Here is a 20,088-nt window from a genome sequence, read left to right as displayed (position 1 = left end):
TGAGATAATTTGAGGACAATATTCCCCAAATATTACCACAGTATTTCTAGTCCAGCATAATGACTGGAATGGACAGAAGTTAATTTGCATTTGTGGAGCAACTGCCAGTGTGTGATATCAGTACCCAATGCAGCTATCTAATAAGTAAAGACGTGTGCCCTCCTCCAGCATATCTGGCTTCCTTTGTCTCATTTGCTGCAAGATTCATTAAGACTGTCTGTGATGTCCCGACCGTCACATTCATCTCTCACTATAGCATCCACATGATCAGGGATTAACCTGGAGAACTGTCTGTCGCCAACGATTGCCTCAACATTAGCTGAAACGCATAACAATGGTTGGGGGTTATCTTTGCTAGACCTCATTAGCATACGGCATAATGTTCACATCTTTGTCATTTATTTGAACATAGTTCTACTGTAAATGTGTTGGTGGCAGTGTTTCAAAATGTCCTAAATGCTTTCAAAATACAGTGCTGGCCCTATCTTTGCTCAGGACACATTGTCCCCAAACCACCGTACGTTCTGCGCATGTGGGTCGTTCTTGAATCTGGCCATTGCATTTAGCAAAAAATGTATTATGCTAGATTTTTATTTATTTAAATGTATTTGGGTACATTTTCCAATTCTACAATCTGTCAACATCTGTCATCTGACCAAAGCATCGGTTCCAATCCAAGTTCCAATGTCATTCAGCAAACTCCAGGCGTGCCTTGCGAAAGTATTCGCCCTCTTGAACTTTGCGACCTTTTGCCACATTTCAGGCTTCAAACATAAAGATATAAAACTGTATTTTTTTGTGAAGAATCAACAACAAGTGGGACACAATCATGAAGTGGAACGACATTTATTGGATATTTCAAACTTTTTTAACAAATCAAAAACTGAAAAATTGGACGTAAAACTGTATTTTTTTGTGAAACTTAGCCACAAGTGGCTCTTACAGCAAGACAATCATCCCAAACACACGTCAAAATCCCAAAAGAAACATTTTGTAATGGCCTTCTCAGTCTCCTGACTTGAACCCCATTGAAAACTTGCAAATGAAGGATATCAAGGATCTAGGATGATTTTGTATGAAGGAATAGTCTAAGATCCATCCCAATGTGTTCTCCAACTCATAAAACATTTGAGAAAAAGGCTCAATGCTGTTATCCTCACAATGTGAGGTACTATCATTTTGACACCTACTTTATGGAGAAAATAAATGATTACGTGTAAAACAAATCTCTACCTCTGAGCAATTGTATTAGTATCAAACAATATATTTTCCCAATATTTATTTTACATACAATTTAGCTCAGTATTTTCATTATTTATTTTATACAGTCATTTTTGCTTATCTTTGTCAAGGGTGTCAATAATTTCAGACCCCACTGTATACCAGTGTTTCAGTTGTTTCACAGTGGACCTGTAATAATAAGGTGTGGCTCATTGCCAATTGATCTTTTTCGCATTGTGTCTGAAAGCTCATAATTCTTACCCTAGGCAAGGCCAGACCGTGGTATTATGTCCATTTACAGTGGTCCTCACTACATTACCAAACAAAAAAAATGCCGCATTTTACACCAAAGTATATTCAATGACCTTCCCATCCAAAAATAAGAAAAAAATGGAATACACACTCAAAGTTACACACACTCTTTCGTACCAAACACTGTAGGTTTGGGTCTAATGAATTCCTAGCCAAACAAAATATGCAAATCCTCTTTGTCCTATAATCCAGGAGAAATCACAAGAGGAGTCAAGAGTGGCAGAGTCACAGAACATGTAGCCCTTGAAACGGTGGAAAAACGAATGTTCCATATGATTCAAGTCTCCAAGAATAATATTGATGACTCATAACCAGCACCTTGTTCCTGTATAGACCAGAATGGATATCACATGCAGATATGCATTGAAGAAAACTGAGTTTCACACACTCAACTTCGACAGAAAGTATACAGTACACTCTGAGAAAAAAAGTGTTTTAAAAGTGTTCATCAGCTGTCCCCATAAGAGAACCCTTTTGGGTTCCATGTAGAACCAAGGGGTCCTACATAGAAGCCAAAAGGGTTCTACCTGGAACCAAAAAGGATTATTCAAAGTTATGGTACCCAGTTTTTTTTCTAAGAGTGTACACTGCATAGCTATGGCTGATATATTTTTGCAGTCAAATGTTGAACTGAGCTGAGGTTTCAAAACAACGCAAATGCTTTTCATTTTTTTAAAGTGTGTTTTTGTGAAATTTAATCCAATTCATCCTTGCACTCAATTCAACCTTCAACCTCGCATCAATTTATTTTGTTGCACAGTCTCATCTCCTGTGAGAGTGGGAAAGAGTCAATAGAATTAAAAAAAAATGTTTAAATGTTATTTCACCTTTATTTAACCAGGTAGGCTAGTTGAGAACAAGTTCTCATTTGCAACTGCGACCTGGCCAAGATAAAGCATAGCAGTGTGAGCAGACAACAGAGTTAAACATGGAGTAAACAATTAATAAGTCAATAACACAATAGAAAAAAAAGTGGAGTCTATATACATTGTGTGCAAAAGGCATGAGGTAGGCGAATAATTACAATTTTGCAGATTAACACTGGAGTGATAAATTATCAGATGGTCATGTACAGGTAGAGATATTGGTGTGAAAAAGAACAGAAAAGTAAATAAATAAAAACAGTATGGGGATGAGGTAGGTAAAAATGGGTGGGCTATTTGCCGATAGACTATGTACAGCTGCAGCGATCGGTTAGCTGCTCAGATAGCAGATTTTTGAAGTTGATGAGGGAGATAAAAGTCTCCAACTTCAGCAATTTTTGCAATTCGTTCCAGTCACAGGCAGCAGAGAACTGGAACGAAAGGCGGCCAAATGAGGTGTTGGCTTTAGGGATGATCAGTGAGATACACCTGCTGGAGCGAGTGCTACAGATGGGTGTTGCCATCGTGACCAGTGAACTGAGATAAGGCGGAGCTTTACCTAGCATGGACTTGTAGATGACCTGGAGCCAGTGGGTCTGGCGACGAATGTGTAGCGAGGGCCAGCCGACTAGAACATACAAGTCGCAGTGGTGGGTGGTATAAGGTGCTTTAGTGACAAAACGGATGGCACAGTGATAAACTGCATCCAGTTTGCTGAGTAGAGTGTTGGAAGCAATTTTGTAGATGACATCGCCGAAGTCGAGGATCGGTAGGATAGTCAGTTTTACTAGGGTAAGTTTGGCGGCGTGAGTGAAGGAGGCTTTGTTGCGGAATAGAAAGCCGACTCTTGATTTGATTTTCGATTGTAGATGTTTGATATGAGTCTGGAAGGAGAGTTTACAGTCTAGACAGACACCTAGGTACTTATAGATGTCCACATATTCAAGGTTGGAACCATCCAGGGTGGTGATGCTGGTCAGGCGTGCGGGTGCAGGCAGCGAACGGTTGAAAAGCATGCATTTGGTTTTACTAGCGTTTAAGAGCAGTTGGAGGCCACCGAAGGAGTGTTGTATGGCATTGAAGCTCGTTTGGAGGTTAGATAGCACAGCGTCCAAGGACGGGCCGGAAGTATATAGAATGGTGTCGTCTGCGTAGAGGTGGATCAGGGTATCGCCCGCAGCAAGAGCAACATCATTGATATATACATAAAAAAAGAGTCGGTCCGAGGATTGAACCCTGTGGCACCCCCATAGACTTCCAGAGGACCGAACAGCATGCCCTCCGATTTGACACACTGAACTCTGTCTGCAAAGTAATTGGTGAACCAGGCAAGGCAGTCATCTGAAAAACCGAGGCTACTGAGTCTGCCGATAAGAATATGGTGATTGACCGAGTCGAAAGCCTTGGCAAGGTCGATGAAGACGGCTGCACAGTACTGTCTTTTATCGATGGCGGTTATGATATCGTTTAGTACCTTGAGTGTGGCTGAGGTGCACCCGTGACCGGCTCGGAAACCAGATTGCACAGCGGAGAAGATACGGTGGGATTCGAGATGGTCAGTGACCTGTTTTTTGACTTGGCTTTCGAAGACCTTAGATAGGCAGGGCAGGATGGATATAGGTCTGTAACAGTTTGGGTCCAGGGTGTCTCCCCCTTTGAAGAGGGGGATGACTGCGGCAGCTTTCCAATCCTTGGGGATCTCAGACGATATGAAAGAGAGGTTGAACAGGCTGGTAATAGGGGTTGCGACAATGGCGGTGGATAGTTTCAGAAATAGAGGGTCCAGATTGTCAAGCCCAGCTGATTTGTACGGGTCCAGGTTTTGCAGCTCTTTCAGAACATCTGCTGTCTGGATTTGGGTAAAGGATTTGGGTAAAGGAGAACCTGGAGAGGCTTGGGCGAGTAGCTGCGGGGGGCGGAGCTGTTGGCCGAGGTTGGAGTAGCCAGGCGGAAGGCATGGCCAGCCGTTGAGAAATGCTTGTTGAAGTTTTCGATAATCATGGATTTATCGGTGGTGACCGTGTTACCTAGCCTCAGTGCAGTGGGCAGCTGGGAGGAGGTGCTCTTGTTCTCCATGGACTTCACAGTGTCCCAGAACTTTTTGGAGTTGGAGCTACAGGATGCAAACTTCTGCCTGAAGAAGCTGGCCTTTGCTTTCCTGACTGACTGCGTGTATTGGTTCCTGACTTCCCTGAACAGTTGCATATCGCGGGGACTGTTCGATGCTATTGCAGTCCGCCACAGGATGTTTTTGTGCTGGTCGAGGGCAGTCAGGTCTGGAGTGAACCGAGGGCTATATCTGTTCTTAGTTCTGCATTTTTTGAACGGAGCATGCTTATCTAAAATGGTGAGGAAGTTACTTTTAAAGAATGACCAGGCATCCTCAACTGACGGGATGAGGTCAATGTCCTTCCAGGATACCCGGGCCAGGTCGATTAGAAAGGCCTGCTTTCTAGGGAGCGTTTGACAGTGATGAGGGGTGGTCGTTTGACTGCGGCTCCGTAGCGGATACAGGCAATGAGGCAGTGATCGCTGAGATCCTGGTTGAAGACAGCGGAGGTGTATTTGGAGGGCCAGGTGGTCAGGATGACGTCTATGAGGGTGCCCCTGTTTACAGATTTAGGGTTGTACCTGGTGGGTTCCTTGATGATTTGTGTGAGATTGAGGGCATCTCGCTAAGATTGTAGGACTGCCGGGGTGTTAAGCATATCCCAGTTTAGGTAACCTAACAGAACAAACTCTGAAGCTAGATGGGGGGCTATCAATTCACAAATGGTGTCCAGGGCACAGCTGGGTGCTGAGGGGGGTCGGGAGCAGGCGGCAACAGTGAGAGACTTATTTCTGGAGAGAGTAATTTTCAAGATTAGTAGTTCGAACTGTTTGGGTATGGACCTGGAAAGTATGACATTACTTTGCAGGCTATCTCTGCAGTAGACTGCAACTCCTCCCCCTTTGGCAGTTCTATCTTGACGGAAGATGTTATAGTTGGGTATGGAAATCTCTGAATTTTTGGTGGCCTTCCTGAGCCAGGATTCAGACACGGCAAGGACATCAGGGTTAGCAGAGTGTGCTAAAGCAGTGAGTAAAACAAACTTAGGGAGGAGGCTTCTGATGTTGACATGCATGAAACCAAGGCTTTTTCGATTACAGAAGTCAACAAATGAGGGTGCCTGGGGACATGCAGGGCCTGGGTTTACCTCCACATCACCCGCGGAACAGAGGAGGAGTAGTATGACTTTAGTAGTTTGACTTTGTCAAAGCAACGGCTGATGGAATTAAGATGACATTTTAAATTTGGCCATGGATGTGTCTGCAAGTGTCTGTGTTTGTGAGCAGAAGAGAAGGTAATATACTGGGTTGAAGGTACCCTCTGTAACATAAATGTCCAGTCAAAATAAAACATGATATTCATGCTCATAGTACTACTACCTGCCTGGATGAAGAAATTAGTTTCAAATCACATGGACAACGCGACACTTCCATCATTCCCCGGGGGAATACAGGCAAACATGTGATGATCCTTTCGCTAGTCACAACACATTCACAAAAAGTCAAGAGTACTTGTGGAATGCAACACTTGCACGTGGAGAGTGCAACCTTGGGCGGTGAATACAAAGGTCACATCGACCCATGTTGCCATGGAGCCAATGGATGGACATGTTGACAAACTCCCATCGCACCCAATATCTTTCTGTAAGGATGAAAAAAAATCTCCAGGACTTGGTATCAGGGCTCCAAAGTTTGACAACCTTTAAAGATGTGAAATGTATGAGTGGGTGAGGTATTGATAATGTAATCTGTGTTTTCTGACCCACTACCCCGATTTCAAATCAATTAAAGGTGTCCTCTACTTGACTTGACCATCAAGTAGAGGACACTGATTTGGTTAACAGCTGAGGAATGGGGCTAGGGAAATGTAACAACTTTCAAATTCATAGACAGAGCTATGGATGCAAGGACTGGTCAGCCATAAGATCAAAACTATAGTTTGAGTCTATACAGTGTTTGTTTACAATGACATTGTTAGCTAAAATTGACAGTTGGGGTACGACAACAGTTGAACGACAGTTGAACTGAGCAGATGAGACATTTATAAGTTGTATTCTTATAAGATTCTAAGTGTATATCATAGTTAATTTAAAAGTATATAGCATACATTTATATAATTTATTCAACATCATCCTTCCCTATTTGAATAAGCACATTCTCATACACATTTAAACCCATGCACTAAGATACACACAATAACTCAATATCTGATGATCATTTATGAGTATTGATACAAGTTAATAACCAAAGGTATTTAACAAAGCAATCCAGTCCAGTGTGAAAATTACAAATATTACTCCTTGAATTTCTGTCATATTTCAAACAATGATCAAATCAAGTGTAATTTAAATTCCTATTGTTTTAATTCCTTTGGTATAACACCAGTTTAATTATCTGTCATGTCAGATATCTGCTCGAAACAGTATTCTATTCCAGATGATATTACTTTATAGGTCCAATAAGATCAACGGTAGCTGTATTGGAATTGAATCTACATTTTTAAACAAATGTTAAACTCAATTGATATCACGTGAATAATTGTACAGGTTGCACGCTGGTTAATTGTCTCGGATAGTTGCGCGCAAAGGTCGAACAAGCAGTTTGCCTCCCAGGTTCAAATATCTGCTTCATGCCAATGTTTTACCAAAACAAGCACAGCGCGCTGCCGTGGGAGACGTTTGATATGCGCAACACATCCATTTCTAATGGATTTATTCTCGACATAGAAATCAACAGATAGGCCAAACAATGTATTGTCTGCGGATCGTTGACGGGGAGTTTAGGGAGGGGGAGAACAAATCCTACCCGAGTTAGTTGCTCTGCTAGCCGGCCATCAAGTGGCTACATAGAGAAATTCAGGCGCGCGTGTGCGTGCGGAATCTATCTGGGATGCTGTCTTCCTCGCGCACCCTTCTCTCGCTCGCGCGCTCGGAGCCGTCGCCAGGAGTGGTAGGCTCCAATGTGACAGCAGCAGCGCTTGCTTTCTAAAGAAAGCTTCGCTCTCACTTTTCAGTCTGTCTCATTACCGCTCTCATTGTTTCTTTCGACAGCGAGAAACGGAGCAGGTACCAACTCTCCTCCTCACCCTGTATTATGAATAGCCTTTTTTTTGTTTTTTTTTTGCTGCACAAATGTTGATTTTAGCACTTTTTCTTTTTGGGAACCTCGATTCTAACGGAATTTGTTGTGGCTGTTTTGGTGTCTTCTCTGTTTCAGTTCACTTGGAGTCTATTTGGAATAAGAGAGCTGTTTTCTGACTGGAGAGAAGGAAGATAAGGCTCCTCTGGATTTCCTAAGGAATTTTATCGGAACGCCTTGGTAAGTGGTCCTTCGCGTCGCATAGAAAGAGGTCAGGTTATCACTATTGATAAATCCCAGTTTGCCCGACATGAGTGTACAATTCAATCACTTATCATTTATTCTCCCTTTTTTCGTTTTATTACAGTTACCGTGGCTTTTGAATTCATCAGCTGGGGTATATAGTAAGTAGCATTTAGACTTTTTTCTCGCATTATTATCTGCAGAGATGTTGCCTACTTTACAGGCTTTTTAGACGTGTCGGGTTCATGAGTTGTGTAAGCAATATTTTAGCAAATGATGTATTGTTGGCGTGTTATTATTGACATGCCATGAGCAGACATTTCAGCTCATCATGGAAGTACGATGTCGGATGCTTTTCAGACGAGCACTTGTTCACTCTGCTTCACTATGCCCGCTCATATATGAAGATATCTGTTCAGCTACCTGCACACTACAGGACTCCCCTTTTCAATATTAAATGTTTACCTTAAATAGCCTGGGTTTATCTCCCAAAGAGATCGGGAAAGGTGGTCCATATATGCCGGGGATGGCAACTTTGATGGGGGGGCACCAAAACTCACACCCACCACATATGCCGTCAACTGATTTGTGCATTATATTTGTGCAGTTAAAAGACTTAACTATCTTAACGAAATGCATTATACCATTAGCCGGGTTATATACCATTAGCCCCCCCACACACACACACAATTTTCCCGCAATTCTACACATTTTGCCATTACTTATGCAATGCTAATATGATATCTGAGTGAGAGTGACTAACAAAATCAATGGGGGCCCCATAGAGGGCAGGGCCCCTGGGCACATGCCCTGCATGCCCGGTTGGTATTCGGGACATGATTACCAGAAGTTTAGATAGCTGGCTAGACGTAACTCCCCAATAAATAAATAAAATCCCACTGACATGGCTAATTGAGTGACTGTCAGTGACTAAGAGACAAACTTGAAATTGCACCTTGTGTATTCTCCTATTCTAAAGCTGAAACAGTAAGTTGAGAACCCTAATATATATATATAAATGGTCGAGGGGCCCCATTTTTGGAAGTTAATCCACCCACTGCCTGCCAGTTGTCCATCCCTGATGCATATCAGTTGTCTACATGGTTGATGAAAACGATGCTGTGATGCTCCCCTTTTTTAATTTAAAAAATATATATATGTTAAATATCACAGAACATGTGGGGAAACGTCTCTTGAAAGGTGCTGCTCTTTGTGTTAGGGAGGTACATTGGGAGGGGCTGGGGTGTGTCGGCTACTGTATGTATGTGTAAAATCATCACTTGGGGGTGTAAAGTTATTCCAGTGGTGTCATGTTCGGAGAGAGAGAGAGAGAGAGAGTGTGTGTGTGTGTGTGTGCGCGCGTGCGCACTTGCTGTTCACCATTGGATAGACTCTTTACATGTCAAATATTATTGTACAATCACTGCTGATTGACATAAATAGCACTGCCCACTGCTGCACTGAGAGGGGGCATGTTTGTTTGCCCTCCATCAATGTCATGTGAATCCGCAGCATTTACTACATTCTGTGTTGCGTTCTTTTCCGCGGAGAGTGTTTGAGTGGTTTATCCCGCGTAATCCTGTCTCTCAAATTTGAACTCCGATCAAATCAGTGCGATGTGCAATGGCAGTGTATCAAATCAAAAGTCGACTAATTGAATGACCTCACAATGAAACAGCTGTTGGTCTCGACCATTGAAATCCTTGGAGGGGGGCGCCTACAACCACCTTTCCCGTTAACATTGTGCTTCCTACACACCCAGGAGAGGCAGTTGTGAAAAGCGAAAGAAGGCAAGAGGAAGTCATACATCTCTCCCCTGTACAGCAGAGTGACACAGGGTTGAGTGAGAATGACCATAAAGGTAATGTGATAGCGTTATAGGTCTCTCTATCCCCGGGGAGGTGGAGGGAGGATAGTGTCGCTCATCAATATGGACCACTGCAATGAGTCAATCATGATGTGGACACAATTACATGCCGGCAATTACGTTGTTAACCATCAAGCTGTGTTATTCAGAGTTACTCTACCATATTTTGAGGGTTATATTTTGCATAGCAGAGAGATGTCAGCACTAAGGTTATCTTTGTGGATAGTGATGGCACGATTTAGGCTTGGCTGCGCTAATGTGGCCCTCGTGTAGCAGTTTTTCTGGTGTTGACCATATTTAGTGAGAGCTATCTCACGCTGTAAATGCAAAGAATAGCTTGACGTGTAAGTGTCTGTCTGTCTGCTTGCAATGTCGGGGCCATTGTTATTTCATCATCAAACTACGAATGAAGTGTTAATATGGAGGCCACTTAAATATGAATTTATACCGCCACGTCTAATCTCCTTAGCTGGGCTTCAAAATGGTGACGCCGTCATGTCTCGGTAGATGTTTTGAAGTCGTCTCCTATTTGACCTTGTTTGATTGAGGAAAGTCAACTATACCCTTGAGTAGCACAGCAAGATCACACACATGATTGACATCACGGCACTACAAAAAGCACAGCAGTTTCACACACATTTCTTTACGTGTTACATAATTCATCGTCATCTAGTGAGGCACTACAGTGTTTGTTTTTTCTAAGATGAAAAGACAAAAGGAGTGACTTTGAAAGCAAGCAGGAAGGCAGTGGAATGTATTTGATCATGCATGCACCTGTCCATTCTAAGCGGTACAGTGGGAACGTGCTAACAAGAAGAGGAGCATCATACTGCCAGTGGCAAGAGCGCAAAATACATAAATCCCTCACAGCAACTGGAAAACAAGTTGACATTGCAGCATGTATTTCCTACTACTAGCTCAGCTATCCCTTCCAGGTTGAATTGCAACTTGGCTGAGGCATTCATGAGACTAGTGCTTTTGGAGATGTGAGGGAACATTCCGTTTTTCTCTGGGAAAGGGGATTTTCAACTTTCACTATTGTCACTCTCTTTTTTTTTTTCTTCAGCAAGTCATTTTCACGCATTAGTCCCAGGTAAGTATTTTTCCCGCCATCCGTTCCCGGCAGCAGCAGTCCCATTTCATAAATTGCCCACCATTTGACAATTTTCTCCTGTCTTCTCCCTGAGTCCTACTCCCCGAGTCTATTTGCTTGCCTTGCGTCCATCAACAAGATATTAGTTAGCTGGAGAAAGGCAGCTCTTGCTCACGTGCTTGCTGAGTGGCGGACGAGCATTAACTCCACATTGCTGCACAGCTCTTCCCACCTTTCATCATCCTTCAACACCGATAGCTCGACTGCGCGGCTTTGTTTGAACACACTTTCATGACTTTTACCTATTCTTTTTCTTTCTCCCCGGAGAGAAAGACGGGGAGAAAAGGATTCAACATATAATTGTGGTTTATGAAATCCTTCCAGGTGACGTAATCGGGCCATGGCTAAGTGTTAGCAGAGGATTGCCATAACAACAGCAAATAAACAAGTATCAAACTACTTTTAACGACTAACTCACTTTAGTATGTAGATGTTTGTTTCCATGCTGAGACAATAGTCTGAATTAACTAATGAGCAGTAATACTGGAAGGATATGGACTGTGCAAGTGTCCATATTCCCAGCCACTGATTGCAGACATTATCGGCAGTAGAATCCTGCCATTTCATTTGCATTTTTAGTAGACTTACAGGAGCAATTAGGGTTAAGCGCCTTGCCGAAAGGCACATCCGACACATTTCTCACCTAGTCGGCTCGGAGACCTTTCAGTTACTGGTCCAACACTCTTGACTGCTAGGCTACCTGCCGCCCTCTTTCCCTAGTTCTCTCCACAGTTACGGTAGGCTCATATGTAAGTTACAGCTAGAATACACGGTACTTACAGCTAGCATACACGGTACTTACAGCTAGCATACACGGTACTTACAGCTAGCATACACGGTACTTACAGCTAGCATACATGGTACTTACAGCTAGCATACACAGTACTTACAGCTAGCATACACAGTACTTACAGCTAGCATACACAGTACTTACAGCTAGCATACACAGTACTTACAGCTAGCATACACAGTACTTACAGCTAGCATACACAGTACTTACAGCTAGCATACACGGTACTTACAGCTAGCATACACAGTACTTACAGCTAGCATACACAGTACTTACAGCTAGCATACACGGTACTTACAGCTAGCATACACAGTACTTACAGCTAGCATACACAGTACTTACAGCTAGCATACACGGTACTTACAGCTAGCATACACAGTACTTACAGCTAGCATACACAGTACTTACAGCTAGCATACACGGTACTTACAGCTAGCATACACGGTACTTACAGCTAGCATACACAGTACTTACAGCTAGCATACACGGTACTTACAGCTAGCATACACAGTACTTACAGCTAGCATACACAGTACTTACAGCTAGCATACACAGTACTTACAGCTAGCATACACAGTACTTACAGCTAGCATACACAGTACTTACAGCTAGCATACACGGTACTTACAGCTAGCATACACGGTACTTACAGCTAGCATACATGGTACTTACAGCTAGCATACGCAGTACTTACAGCTAGCATACACGGTACTTCTGTGATGTCCACATGTTCTCCTCCGCATACTGTAACTAAACACACCTTGAATACAAGCCCACTTGTTGTGACACATCGGATGGCCAGCTCCCAGGGGGCCGTTTTATAATGAGGACACACTGACGGATGCACCTGGCGCAGGCGCTTTCAGGAAATGTTGATTCATCCTGAGGAAAAAAAACAAAAAGGTTTCTGCCCGACCAACATGAAGCAAGAAATCTCTCTCCCTCTGTCACATCGCCTCGCCTCTCACTGTGGCAAAAAAAAAAGGTTTGATTTATACTGTCTGCTTCTTACACTTCTGGGATGTGGCGCGGTTTCTTATTTGGGGGCTTACGTCTTTGCTTGCCAACGTTTCTCATCACCTGAAGAGTGTCTGCTGGATTTGAAAATGTGAAAAAAATCTACATATGGGTTGTCCCTCTGAGGCCCCTGAACCAAATGACTCCCCAGATGGCCTCCTTTTGGCACAGGGAGTCATATCACCAAGACCCTCCCCTTCAAGCCTAAAAGATTACTTCAGTATACAGTAAGTCCCTGTCAGAAGTTGTCACGTCATGTGATACCAGTGTGGTACAACTGCTCCCAGGCTTGGTAGCTGTTTTAGCCGGTGGTGTTAGTGCATTGAGAATCGTGTGTGTGTGTGTGTGTGTGTGTGTGTGTGTGTGTGTGTGTGTGTGTGTGTGTGTGTGTGTGTGTGTGTGTGTGTGTGTGTGTGTGTGTGTGTGTGTGTGTGTGTGTGTGTGTGTGTGTGTGTGTGTGTGTGTGTGTGTGTGTGTGTGTGTGTGTGTGTGTGTTTTGAATGGTTTGTTGTGGGGGTGGGGCCGTGTTGATTTACAACCGGATCCCTCATGCAGATTTTTCAATACAGACATCAGCTGTCTGGAGATTTATAGTTGATGGATGCACACGCATCTAATCAACTGTTTCAATCACATACTACATGCAGTACACCGTGCACGATCAATTGAATTCACACACAGGACAACATACAGGCAGACACAGAAACAAAGCACACACACACAAAAAGAACAAACATTTTCTCTGGTGTTGATTGGAAAAGTTGCTTGAAATGAAACGTCACCTGCACTTCTGCCAAACCGCTTATTTATCAGCCCTTTGGCGTCACTCGTAAATCAGACATATATTAAGTTGTTAAATGACTACTATTGCCATTAAGCCTGATGTATATGACACGGTAGGAGGGAACATGAGCTATTGTGTTTCTTCAGGCTATTCAATTAAGTTAGTTTTTTTAAGCCTGTTTTCCCTCTCTCCTCTTTCCTCCACCCCTCTCACCTTCACCCTCTCTCCTCCCTTCTTCACCCCTCTCACCTTCACCCTCTCTCCTCCCTTCTTCACCCCTCTCACCTTCACCCTCTCTCCTCCCTTCTTCACCCCTCTCACCCTCACCCTCTCTCCTCCCTTCTTCACTCCTCTCACCCTCTCTCCTCCCTTCTTCACCCCTCTCCTTCACCCTCTCTCCTCCCTTCTTCACCCCTCTCTCCTTCACCCCTCTCTCCTCTCTTCTTCACCCCTCTCTCCTTCACCCTCTCTCCTCCCTTCTTCACCCCTCTCACCTTCACCCTCTCTCCTCCCTTCTTCACCCCTCTCCTTCACCCTCTCCTCTTTCCTCCACCCCTCTCACCTTCACCCTCTCTCCTCCCTTTTTCACCCCTCTCTCCTTCACCCTCTCTCCTCCCTTCTTCACCCCTCTCTCCTTCACCCTTCTCTTCTTCACTCCTCTCTTATTCACCCCTCTCTCCTTCACCCCTCTCTCCTCTCTCCTTCACCCATCTCTCCCTCACCCCTCTCCCTTCTCTTCTTCACCCCTCTCTCCTTCACCCCTCTCTCCTCTCTCCTTCACCCCTCTCTCCTCTCTTCTTCACCCCTCTCTCCTTCACCCCTCACTCCTCTCTTCTTCACCCCTCTCCCCTCTCCCTCTCTCCTCTTTTCTTCACCCTTCTGTCCTCTCCTCTCCTCTCTCCTTCACCCCTCTCCTCTCTCATTCACCCCTCTCTTCTCTCCTTCACCCCTCTCTTCTCTCCTTCACCCCTCTCCCCTCTCCTTCACCCCTCTCCTCTCTCCTTCACCCCCCTCTCCTCTCTTCTTCACCCCTCTCCTCTCTTCTTCACCCCCTCTCTCCTCTCTTCTTCACCCCTCTCTCCTTCACCCCTCTCTCCTTCACCCCTCTGTCCTCTCTCCTTCACCCATCTCTCCCTCACCCCTCTCTCTTCTCTTCTTCACCCCTCTCTTCTTCACCCCTCTCTCCTCTCTTCTTCACCCCCCTCTCCTTCACCCCTCTCTCCTCTCTTCTTCACCCCTCTCTCCTCTCCTCCTCTCCTCTCTTCTTCACCCCTCTCTCCTCTCCTTCTCTCCTCTCTCCTTCACCCCTCTCTCCTCTCTCCTTCACCCCCTCCTCCCTCCTTCACCCCTCTCCTCTCTCCTTCACCCCTCTCTTCTTCACCCCTCTCCTCCTCTCCTTCACCCCTCTCTCCTCTCTCCTTCACCCCTCTCTCCTTCACCCCTCTCTCCTCTCTCCTTCACCCATCTCTCCCTCACCCCTCTCTCTTCTCTTCTTCACCCCTCTCTCCTTCACCCCTCTCTCCTCTCTCTTCACCCCTCTCTCCTCTCTTCTTCACCCCTCTCTCCTCTCACCCCTCTCTCCTCTCTTCTTCACCCCTCTCTCCTCTCTCCTTCACCCCTCTCTCCCTCTCTCCTTCACCCCTCTCTCCTCTCTCCTTCACCCCCTCCTCTCTTCTTCACCCCTCTCTCCTCTCTTCTTCACCCCTCTCTCCTCTCTTCTTCACCCCTCTCTCCTCTCCTTCTCTCCTCTCTTCTTCACCCCTCTCCTCTCTTCTTCACTCTTCGCTCCTTCACCCCTTTCTTCGCTCTTCTTCACCCCTCCCTCGCTCCTCTTCACCCCTCTCTACGCTCTTCTTCACCCCCCCCTCTTCTTCACCCCTCCCTCCGCTCTTCTTCACCCCTCCCTCCGCTCTTCTTTACCCCTCCCTCCGCTCTTCTTTACCCCGCTCTTCTTTACCCCTCCCTCCACTCTTTTTACCCTCCCTCCACTCTTCTTCACCCCTCTCTCCTTCACCCCTCTCTCCTCTCTTCTTTACTCATCTCTCTTCTTCACCCCTCTCTCCTCTCTTCTTCACACCTCTCTCCTCTCCTTCTCTCCTCTCTCCTCTCCTTCTTTCCTCTCTTCTTCACCCCTCTCTCCTCTACCCCTCTCTCCTTCACCCCTCTCTCCTCTCTTCTTCACCCCTCTCTCCTTCACCCCTCTCTCCTTCTCTTCTTCACCCCTCTCTCCTTCACCCCTCTCCTCTCTTCTTCACCCCTCTCTCCTCTCTCCTTCACCCCTCTCTCCTCTCTTCTTCATCCCTCTCTCCTCTCCTCTTCTTCCCTCTCTCCTCTCTTCTTCACCCCTCTCTTCTCTTCTTCACCGCTCTCTCCTCTCTTCTTCATCCTCCTCTCCTTCACCCCTCTCTCCTCTCTTCTTTACCTCTCCCTCCGCTCTTCTTTACCCCTCCCTCCGCTCTTCTTCACCCCTCCCCTTCACCCACTCTCCTCTCTTCTTCACTCCTCTCTCCTCTCTTCTCTTCTTCCCTCTCTCCTCTCTTCTTCACCCCTCTCTCCTTCACCCCCTCTTCTCTCCTTCGCTCTCTCCCTCTCTTCATCCCCTCTCTCCTTCTCCTCCCTCTCTCCTTCACCCCTCTCTCCTCTCTCCTTCACCCCTCTCTCCTCTCTCCTTCACCCCTCTCTCCTCTCTCCTTCACCCCTCTCTCCTCTCTTCTTCACCCCTCTCTCCTCTCCTCTTCACCCCTCTCTCCTCTCCTCTCTTCTTCACCCCTCTCTTCTCTTCTTCACCGCTCTCTCCTCTCTTCTTCATCCCCCTCTCCTTCACCCCTCTCTCCTCTCTCCTTCACCCCTCTCTCCTCTCTCCTTCATCCCCTCTCCTCTCCGCTCTTCTTTACCTCTCCCTCCTCTCTTCTTTACCTCTCCCTCCGCTCTTCTTTACCCCTCCCTCCGCTCTTCTTCACCCCTCCCCTTCACCCCACTCTCCTCTCTTCTTCACTCCTCTCTCCTCTCTTCTCTTCTTCCCTCTCTCCTCTCTTCTTCACCCTTCTCTTCTCTTCTTCACCGCTCTCTCCTCTCTTCTTCATCCCCCTCTCTTTCACCCCTCCCTCCTCTCTCCTTCACCCCTCTCTCCTCTCTCCTTCACCCCTCTCTCCTCTCTCCCTCTCCCCTCTCTCCTTCACCCCTCTCTCCTTCACCCCTCTCTCCTTCTCTTCTTCACCCCTCTCTCTCCTTCACCCCTCTCTCCTCTCTTCTTCACCCCTCTCTCCTCTCTCCTTCACCCCTCTCTCCTCTCCTCTCTTCTCTTCACCCCTCTCCTCTCCTCTCCTCTCTTCTTCACCCCTCTCTCTCTTCTTCACCCCTCCTCTCTTCTTCACCCCTCCCCCTCTCCTTCACCCCCCTCCTCTCTCCTTCACCCCTCTCTCCTCTCTTCTTCACCTCTCCTCTCTCTCCTTCACCCCTCTCTCCGCTCTCCTTCACCCCTCTCTCCTCTCTCCTTCACCCCTCTCTCCTTCACCCCTCTGTCCTCTCTTCTTCACCCATCTCTCCTTCACCCCCTCTCTCTCTCTTCTTTTCGCCTCTCTCCTCTCTCTTCACCCATCTCTCCTCACCCCTCTCTCCTCTCTTCTTCCTCTCTCCTCTCTTCTTCACCCCTCTCTTCTTCACCCCTCTCTCCTCTCTTCTTCACCCCTCTCTTCTCTTCTTCACCGCTCTCTCCTCTCTTCTTCATCCCCCTCTCCTTCACCCCTCCCTCCTCTCTCCTTCAACCCTCTCTCCTCTCTTCTTTACCTCTCCCTCCGCTCTCCTTCACCCCTCTCTCCGCTCTCCTTCACCCCTCTCTCTGCTCTCCTTCACCCCTCTGTCCTGCACCCCTCTGTCCTCTCTTCTTCACCCATCTCTCCTTCGCCCCTCTCTCCTCTCTTCTTTGCGCCTCTCTCCTCTCTTCTTCACCCATCTCTCCCTCACCCCTCTCTCCTCTCTTCTTCCCTCTCTCCTCTCTTCTTCACCCCTCTCTACTTCACCCCTCTCTCCTCTCTTCTGCACCCCTCTCTTCTCTTCTTCACCGCTCTCTCCTCTCTTCTTTATCCCTCTCTCCTTTACCCCTCTCTCCTCTCTCCTTTACCCCTCTCTCCTCTCTCCTTTACCCCTCTCTCCTCTCTCCTTCACCCCTCTCTCCTCGGTTCTTTACCTCTCCCTCCGCTCTTCTTTACCCCTCTCTCTGCGCATCTTCACCCCGCCCCTTTACCCCTCTGTCCTCTATTCTTCACCCTCTGTCCTCTGTTCTTCACCCCTCTCTCTTCTTCACCCCTCTCTCCTCTCTTCTCTTCTTCCCTCTCTCCCCTCTTCTTCACCCCTCTCTCTTCTCTCATTCACCCCTCTCTCCTCTTTCCTTCACCCCTCTATCCTTCTCTCCTCTCTCCTCCACCCCTCTCTCCTCTCTGCTCTCTCCTCTCTTCTTCACCCCTCTCTCCCTCTCCTTCACCCCTCTCTCCTTCACCCCTCTCTCGTCTCTCCTTCACCCCTCTCTCCGCTCTCCTTCACCCCTCTCTCCCTCTCCTTCACCCATCTCTCGTTCGCCCCTCCCTCGTCTCTCCTTCACCCCTCTCTCCGCTCTCCTTCACCCCTCTCTCCCTCTCCTTCACCCATCTCTCGTTCGCCCCTCTCTCCTCTCTTCTTTGCGCCTCTCTCCTCTCTTCTTCACCCCTCTCTCCTCTCTCCTTCTCCGCTCTCTCCTTCTCTCCTCTCTCCTTCACCCCTCTCTCCTCTCTTCACCCCTCTCTCCTTCACCCCATCTCCTCTCTCCTTCACCCCTCTCTCCTCTCTTCACCCCTCTCTCCTTCACCCCATCTCCTCTCTTCTTCACCCATCCCTCCGCTCTCCTTCATCCCACCCTCCGCTGTCCTTCACCCCTCTGTCCTCTCTTCTTCTCTCCTCTCTTCTTCACCCCTCTGTCCTCTCTTCTTCTTCACCCCATCCCTCTCCTCTCTTCTTCACCCCTCTCTCCTCTTCTTCCCACCCTCTCATCTCTCTCTTCTTCACCCCTCTCTCCTCTCTTCTTCATCCCTCTCCTCTCTTCTTCACCCCTCTCCCCTCTTCTCTCTTCTCTCCTCTCTTCACCCTCTCTCCTCTCTCTTCACCCCTCTCTCCTCCTTCACCCCCCTCCCTCCTTCACCCCTCTCCTTCACCCCACCCTCCGCTCTCCTTCACCCCACCCTCCGCTGTGCTTCACCCCTCTGTCCTTCACCCCTCTGTCCTCCCTTCTTCACCCCTCTCTTCTTCGCCCCTCTCTCCTCTTTTCTTCGCCCCTCTGTCCTCTCTTCTTCGCCCCTCTTTTCTTCGCCCCTCTCTCCTCTTTTCTTCACCCCTCTCTCCTCTCTCCTTCGCCCCTCTCTCCTCTCTTCTTCGCCCCTCTCTCCTCTCTTCTTCACCCCTCTCTCCTTCGCCCCTCTCTCCTCTCTTCTTCACCCCTCTCTCCTTCGCCCCTCTCTCCTCTCTTCTTCACCCCTCTCTCCTTCGCCCCTCTCTCCTCTTTTCTTCACCCCTCTCTCCTCTCTTCTTCACCCCTCTCTCCTTCACCCCTCTCTCCTCTCTTCTTCGCCCCTCTCTCCTCTTTTCTTCGCACCTCTGTCCTCTCTTCTTCGCCCCTGTCTCCTTCGCCCCTCTCTCCTCTCTTCTTCGTCCCCTCTCTCCTTCGCCCCTCTCTCCTCTCTCCTTCACCCCTCTCCTCTCTTTCCCCCCCCCCTCCTTCACCCCTCCCTCCGCTCTCCTTCACCCCTCCCTCCGCTCTCCTTCACCACACCCTCCGCTCTCCTTCACCCCACCCTCCACTGTGCTTCACCCCTCTGTCCTTCACCCCTCTGTTCTTCACCCCTCTGTCCTCTCTTCTTCACCCCTCTCTTCTTCGCCCCTCTCTCCTCTTTTCTTCACCCCTCTGTCCTCTCTTCTTCTCCTCTCTTCTTCACCCCTCCCTCTGCTCTCCTTCACGCCTCTCTCCTTCACTCATCTCTCCTCTCTCCTTCACCCCTCTCTCCTCTCTTCTTCATCCCTCTCCTCTCTTCTGCACCCCTCCGCTCTCCTTCACCCCCTCTCCTCTCTTCTTCACCCCTCTCCTCTCTCCGTCACCCCTCTCTCCTCTCTTCTTCTCCTCTCTCCGTCACCCCTCTCCTCTCTTCTTCTCCTCTCTTCTTCACCCCTCTCCTCTCTTTCCCCCCCTCCTTCACCCCTCCCTCCGCTCTCCTTCACTCCACCCACCGCTCTCCTTCGCCCCACCCTCCCCCTCTGTCCTTCACCCCTCTGTCCTCTCTTCTTCACCCCTCTCTTCTTCGCCCCTCTCTCCTCTTTTCTTCGCCCCTCTCTCCTCTTTTCTTCACCCCTCTCTCCTCTTCTTCACCGCTCTCCTCTCTTTTCCCCCCTCCTTCACCCCTCCCTCCGCTCTCCTTCACCCCACCCTCAGCTCTCCTTCACCCCACCCTCCTCTCTTCTTCACCCCTCTCTCCTCTCTTCTTCGCCCCTCTGTCCTCTCTTCTTCTCTCCTCTTTTCTTCGCCCCTCTGTCCTCTCTTCTTCACCCCTCTTTTCTTCGCCCCTCTGTCCTCTCTTCTTCACCCCTCTTTTCTTCACCCCTCTCTTCGCCCCTCTTTTCTTCGCCCCTCTGTCCTCTCTTCTTCACCCCTCTCTTCTTCACCCCTCTCTCCTCTATTCTTCACCCCTCTCT

General features: G+C 47.7%; 1 long non-coding RNA gene across 1 annotated transcript in view; it reads left to right on the top strand.

Annotated features, from left to right (window-relative positions):
* The first annotated feature begins 7,204 nt into the window (after positions 1-7,204).
* LOC127906736 (uncharacterized) overlaps positions 7,205-20,088 on the top strand; it is a 214,127-nt gene continuing 201,243 nt past the window's right edge. The window contains exons 1-3 of the long non-coding RNA XR_008062719.1: positions 7,205-7,510; positions 7,662-7,763; positions 7,891-7,927. This is a non-coding gene — a long non-coding RNA (uncharacterized LOC127906736). The remainder of the gene's footprint in view (positions 7,511-7,661; positions 7,764-7,890; positions 7,928-20,088) is intronic.

The sequence above is a fragment of the Oncorhynchus keta genome, chromosome 13 (assembly GCF_023373465.1).
Source record: "Oncorhynchus keta strain PuntledgeMale-10-30-2019 chromosome 13, Oket_V2, whole genome shotgun sequence".
NCBI classification, from domain to species: Eukaryota; Metazoa; Chordata; class Actinopteri; order Salmoniformes; family Salmonidae; genus Oncorhynchus; species Oncorhynchus keta.
Note: the sequence above shows the minus strand (reverse complement) of the source record. Positions and strands in the feature narration are given on the sequence as shown.